This window comes from Sorex fumeus, unplaced genomic scaffold (assembly GCF_029834395.1).
Source record: "Sorex fumeus unplaced genomic scaffold, SorFum_2.1 ptg000039l, whole genome shotgun sequence".
In the NCBI taxonomy this organism is placed as follows: domain Eukaryota; kingdom Metazoa; phylum Chordata; class Mammalia; order Eulipotyphla; family Soricidae; genus Sorex; species Sorex fumeus.
Window position 1 is genome coordinate 3583929 of NW_026606096.1, and position 6340 is coordinate 3590268.

Here is a 6340-nt window from a genome sequence, read left to right on the forward strand (position 1 = left end):
TTGTCAAGAATTGCAAAAGAATTCTCATCCCAGACAAAGGAAGTGGAACTCTTACGCACCTCTGATTCTTGACTTTGCGCTTCCCTTAGCCTGTTAATGAAGCACTTGACAGTGGAGGGGAGAAGCCCCCGGCCTTTGGCTGGCCCCAGAGGTCTGGCTCCGTGCCCTTCAAGGGGCCCCTTGTGGTGACAAGGTAACGAGCACACGTGGGTGCTGGAGCCTTCCAGGTTGGTTGTGACAGAGCGACCATTTCCTAAATTTCAACAGGGTACAGTAAGAAAAATCTCATGTAATTCTTCAAGTTCAGTTTTAACTATTGGCCAAGTGTAGTAGCCCCCTAAGTACTGTGGCTCCATAAAGTATTAAAACTCAAAGTTCACTTGCAAGCGGGAAAAGTGACTGACCGGAGTGTCTTTGGGTTCTGAGGCTACAGCCTGGTTTTGGTGGAGAATTCAGTCGAATTTTTTATCACTCAGAATTAAGACCTAGCTGTACTTCGTGTCACTCTCTTTTTAACAGCGTTAACTCAGTGCCCTTCTCAGGACCGTGATGGGGCTTATAGGAGGTCAGGTTTCAAGTTTAACACGGAGCGATCAGGAGACTCCTGTTATAAATCAGTGTAGGTCTGTTCTGGGTGAAGCTTTAAGCAGCTGGCCTGGCCCCTTTGCAGGGTACTTCCTGCTCCCAGCAGACCTGGCCCCCAGGGGAGCCACATTCCTGATAGTGGGAGGCCCCACTCACACCCCGTTCATTCACAAGGGCTTCCCAGGTTCCTTTTCATTTATTTTAGCCCCTAAATCCTGCAAGAACCTTAGTCTGCCACAGACCTATTCTCCATGCTTTTTGTTTGCGGGGGTGGGGAGGAAAAGGGGGACTAATTCTAAGTTAGAGGGACAAGAAATTGTGTGAATTTTTTCTTCCTTCTTTTAAGTATTCTGAAAAAAGGTGCAAATTATTCCTCAAAATCTATAGGCTAGCCAAAGTCCACATTTAGATATTTGGAGATGTTATTTAAACACTCAGCAGGCTGAGTGCAGGAATATATATATATATATATGTATAAGTGTGCATATACTTTGCTTTTATTTTGTAACAGTGTGGCTGATTTAGGGACTCGTCCTTCCTCACCACCCATTAGTACTGAAGGTGGGGAGACGCTAGGCAGTCCAGGAGTCCGCTGGCCCTGAGCGGTGGCAGGCTCAGCATTGCCCAGGCCTCCGGGAGTGCAGTGAGGCTGCCCGGGAGAAGAAGAAAGGGCAGAGAGAACCTCCCTCCCGGCCGGGGTTCTTGGTCAGGATGGCTCGCCCCAGCCTGGCTGTTTTTAACACACTTCAAGTCAAGCACTTGTTTTGCATTAGCACTAAGTGGCGAGAGACTTCCCTGCAGAGCCATCATGAGGAACGTGGGGGCCCTTGGGTTCCCCTAAGCGGGGGAGCAGGCAGCGTGCCTCTGGGGGTGAGGAAGGCTTGTGGCTGAGGTTCCTGCAGCACGTCCCGCTCTCTGCCCCTCCGCAGGGAGGACTCGTGGGGCAAGCCCGCCCTCTTTCCCGGAAAGGGGCCCCTGCTGGCTCCTCCCGGGCTCTGCTAGGCCCGGGTTCCCCTAGGTAGCACCTATTTCTAACACTAAAATTCCAGGGAGCAATGGAGGAGAGGTTCCCCGACTACTCCCAGGAGGGCTGGCAGGAGCGTAGTGCTCTCAGCGGGTAGCTCTCCAGTGCTCTTTTGTATTTCCGCTTGAGTTGCCAAAGGGGGGGCCGGAAAAGCTCTTTCCTGATGGGAGAAGTGGTTGGGGTGGCAGAGTGACAGGGTGATAACTGCACTGAACGACACTTTATTTCTTCAGCATATTTAGCACTGACAAGCCAAGGCGGCCTGGTGATCCCAGTCGCCGTTGGGGGGACCGAGGTGATGGCCTGGCAGGGTGGAGGTGGCCCGCGGGTCCACACAGCCCCCGGCACCCCGTACCCAAAGAGCACTTGCTTGATTTGAGTTCTCAAAGCTCGATGTTGGATTTGCTGCAGGAAGCAACCCCCCATTCTTTACCTGTCTGAAATGAGGAGGGGGGACCAGCCTTGAGAAACTTCCCTGGCAGCTCCCCCATCCCTCAGTGGCATTTGGGCCAAATGTTGTTATGGAAACAATGAAGCACACCGCACAGGATGGTGACAGTGACGGTGGATTCGGGGTCTGTCCTTGTGCGGGAGATTGGGATGGGGGGGCACATGTTCTGAAAGGAGCGGCCTCTTGCAGCACCGGCTTTGCTGACGCTCAGTGCCACCAGGTTCTCCTGGCTGCTGTCCCCAGATGGAGATGAGATGGGTCTAGACAGCTCGTTGTCTCTCTGTAATGTTGTTTTAAAGCGTCTATTTTATTACAGTGTTAAAAAGTGTAAAATACTAAATGTGTAGAATACAAGTGCAATAATTTACCCCTCGAACAGGACTTCGGCACCCATGTCAGCCCTTACGCCCGCTCCCTTCCTGTGCTTCCACATTTCCCCTCTATCACTGTCACTGCAGGTCCATGTTCATTGTGTGTCTTTTAGGAGACCTGGCAATGGATTATGAATTCACCTTGTCATTTTGAACGGTTGGTTTTATAGACTACTCTGTGTACTGATTGGGACGTGTGAACAGCAGATGTGCTGTATAATAAAGATCATGTCGCCATCGTAGGTTTGTGTCTGTTCGCCTTTTTGTTTTCCCACACCGCACCAGCTCTGTTGGGTTATGTTTCGGAGTAGGGGGCCCTGCGTGTAGTGGGGACCCTGGGCCTTGGGGCTCTCCCTACAAAGCTTACCTGCAGGCCTTTGCACCATCTTCTCTGCCCCTCTCGGTTAATAGGATGTTCCCCTTCCGTTTCCATGGGGACCTCTGGGGTTAGATGATTGCCCGGTTTGCCATGGGAGGCTGTCAGGCTGTTTCTCCCCAAGGGTGCCTTCCCTAGTCCCACCCAGAGTTGCTGGGTCCCTTTGCTCTGCCCCTAGAGGCTGGGGGGAGGACAGCAGAGGGAGTCAGACAGGGCTGGTAGTAATTTTTTTCTCCTTGAGTTCTTTATTCAGCTTCTCACCATGGATTTAAAACCTTATCCTGGGTGCATGCACAGACTCAGCTACTCCATACCACACAGAATCTGGGGGTGTCACTATCCCATTTGCAACGTGTGAATTTTCTATTTTCAGCCAACCCCACTGCCAGTGCCCTTGCCTGGCGGATCCTGACAGAAGAGAGAGATCCTGGCTGGCCACTGCTAGCAGTCAGACTGCAGTCCCCAGGCAGTGCCGATACCTGCACCCTGCACGTGTGTGTGTGTGTGTGTGTGTGTGTGTGTGTGCGCGCGCGCGCCCTCTGTGCTGTCACATCTGCTGCTGTGACTGCCACTTTGTGCTCTGAATTGGCTGCATCTTCAGTGTGGCCAGGAGGTGGCAGCACAGGGATGGTTGATGTGTTAGCATTTGGTCTGAAAGAAGGTCAAGTTAACTGGGTGTAGCCATCCCTCCACAGTCATCCTTGAATGGCACATCCCTACCTACCCTATGAAACTGTCCGCCCTCAGCTCCCTTCCGACGTGCTGTATCCTACCTCACACGCACATGCCCTGTATTCTACGCCCCCTCCCCCAAAAACAACAACAACAACAAACTCAAGAAATAGGGATAGAAGAGAAAGGGAATAGCTTTCAAGATGGTAATGACTATTTACAACAAATCAGCAGCCGATGTCATTTTTTTTTCTTTTTGGGTCACACCTGGCGTTGCACAGGGATTACTCCTGGCTCATGCACTCAGGGATTACTCCTGGTGGTGCTCAGGGGGCCATATGGGATGCTGGGAATCGAACCCGGGTCAGCCGCGTGCAAGACAAATGCTCTGTCTGCTGTGCTATTGCTCCAGCTCAGCAGCTGATGTCTTAATGACAAACAAAACCAAACCCAAACTAGAAGCCATAGAGATAGTACTTTGTCAGCAGATTCACTCATGGATGAGGCTCGTCTGGGCCTGTGGAGATTGGCCATATGCATGGTGGTGATTGACTTCTGGAGGTTTTTGGCTGCCGGGCGTTTCAGGGGCTGATGGAGAGTAGGGTGCTTGCCTTGCATATGACTAACCAAATCTCGATCCCCAGCATCCCGTATGGTTTCCCAAGCACTGCCAGGAGTAACCACTTGAGCATCTCTGGCAGTGGCCCCAAAACCAAGCCAAACAAAAACCCAAACTTAAAAACTTTTGACATCAGGCACAAATAAAAGGTCCACACTCCATACATTATGCTTTAGGAAATACCATTTTAATCAAGCAAGAAAATTAAAGGTACCCAGACTGGAAAAGAAGAAATTAAGCTGTCACTATTGTAATGACATGATAATATACATAGAAAACTATAAAGACCACACACACACACACACACACACACACACACACACACACACACACAGAAACAATAAGCCAATACAGCAAAGTAGTAGGTTGTAAAATCAGTCCGCAAAAATCTGTTGCATTTATTTTTATAAAGTTGTTCACAATAATTGATAACATTTAATATTCCAACACCAATCCCACCACCATTACACCTTCCCACCACCATATTTCAAATTATTCCACCCCAATCCCTAAAGCCTGCCCTGAAAGTAGGACCTACTTAATTCATTTTGTATTGCTTGTTATGAATAATCCACTAAAAATAATCGAAAAAAGTCTCCTTAGAGGAAAGCGTGTGAAGATTGTTGTATTACCCTGGAGCCATTAAGCCCTTGTATAGAGTATGGGATGTCTCACAGCCACATTTGCAGCCCTGTGGTCCAGGAATACTAAGATTTTAAATTGGGTGATACAGCTAGAATTAGATTTTTAATTGGATGGTGACTTTGTGGGGCTGAAGTGATAGAACAGTGGTAGGGCGTTTGCCTTGTACACGGCCGGCACAGCCAACCTGAGTTCGATTCCTCTGCCCCTCTCGGAGAGCCCGGCAAGCTACTGAGAGTATCTCGCTCGCACGGCAAAGCCTGGCAAGCTACCCATGATGTATTTGATACGCCAAACACAGTAACAACAAGTCTCACAATGGAGACGTTACTGGGCCCGCTCAAGCAAATCGATGAACAACGGGAGAACAGTGACAGTGATGACTTTGGGGTTCAGGGCATCTCTGTGCTATGTTGCTCTCTTCCAAGGTTTATTTGTGAGCCTTTGGATCATGGCCTTTAATGAACTTATATAGTGCCAGAGGCAGTTTGTGGGCATGACCGCTAGGCTACTGGAAGCACAGGGAGATGGGGGGTGGTCGACCATTCCTGACTCCATGTGAGCCTGGAGGTTTCAATCACAAATCCTGGGTTTGTCAGCAGATTCATTCATGAATGAGGCTCGTCTGGGCCTGTGGAGATTGGCCGTGAGCGTGGTAGTTATTGAGTTCTGGAGATTATTGGCTGCCGGGGCTTGCAGGGACTGGTGGAGGGGTTCCCTCACCCACCCCACTCCAGGTTGCCCTGGATGAAACAGCGTAGCCAGTGGCATCTCTGCAGTATATTGCTCTCTTTCTCTTCCATGAGTCCACATTTCTATGTGGAAACAATGCAACAGAAACAAAGACAGCTCCATTTAAAATAGTCTCCAGAACAAAATGATCTTCCTCACATGTGGGACACAGAGTAAGAGAGCAACGTCTGGCCAAAAGCAACAGAACTGGAGAGTTGGTTACAGAACCTAGTTTGGGGGTAGAGAGTGGAATGAGAGGGGCCCTTGGGACCTCGATGAAAGGAAGTGGGTACACTGGTTGTGGTATTGAAATATTTGTATGAAACTACCATTAACAGTATTGTCAATCATTGTACCTCAACAAAGATTTAAAACTTTAAGTACTTGGGGCCGGAGCAATAGCAGGTAGGGCATTTGCCTTAGGGTCCCCCAAGCACTGCCAGGAGTAATTCCTGAGCATCACCAGGTGTGGCCCAAAACAATATAACTGTTCAGAAACATCAGGTATCTAGGAATCAACTTAGCAAGGGATATGAAAGACATTGAAAACTGTAAGCCACTTTAAAAAATTAGACGGAGACACCAAGAAATAGAAAATTACTCCGTGTTCATAAATTGGAAGAGATAACATTGGGGAGTGGGGAATTTGGCCCACCATTGGCGGCAGTGTTCAGGCATCACACCTGATGGTATTCGGGGTACCATATGAGGTTCTGGGGATTTTATTGACGTCAGTCTCATGCAAGGCAAGCACCTTAACCCCTGTATTATCTCTTGCTTCAAAATAACATTGTTAAAATGTCCATCCTATTCATAGAATTATACAGATCTAATTATTCCCCATAAAAGTACTGATGACATTCTTCAA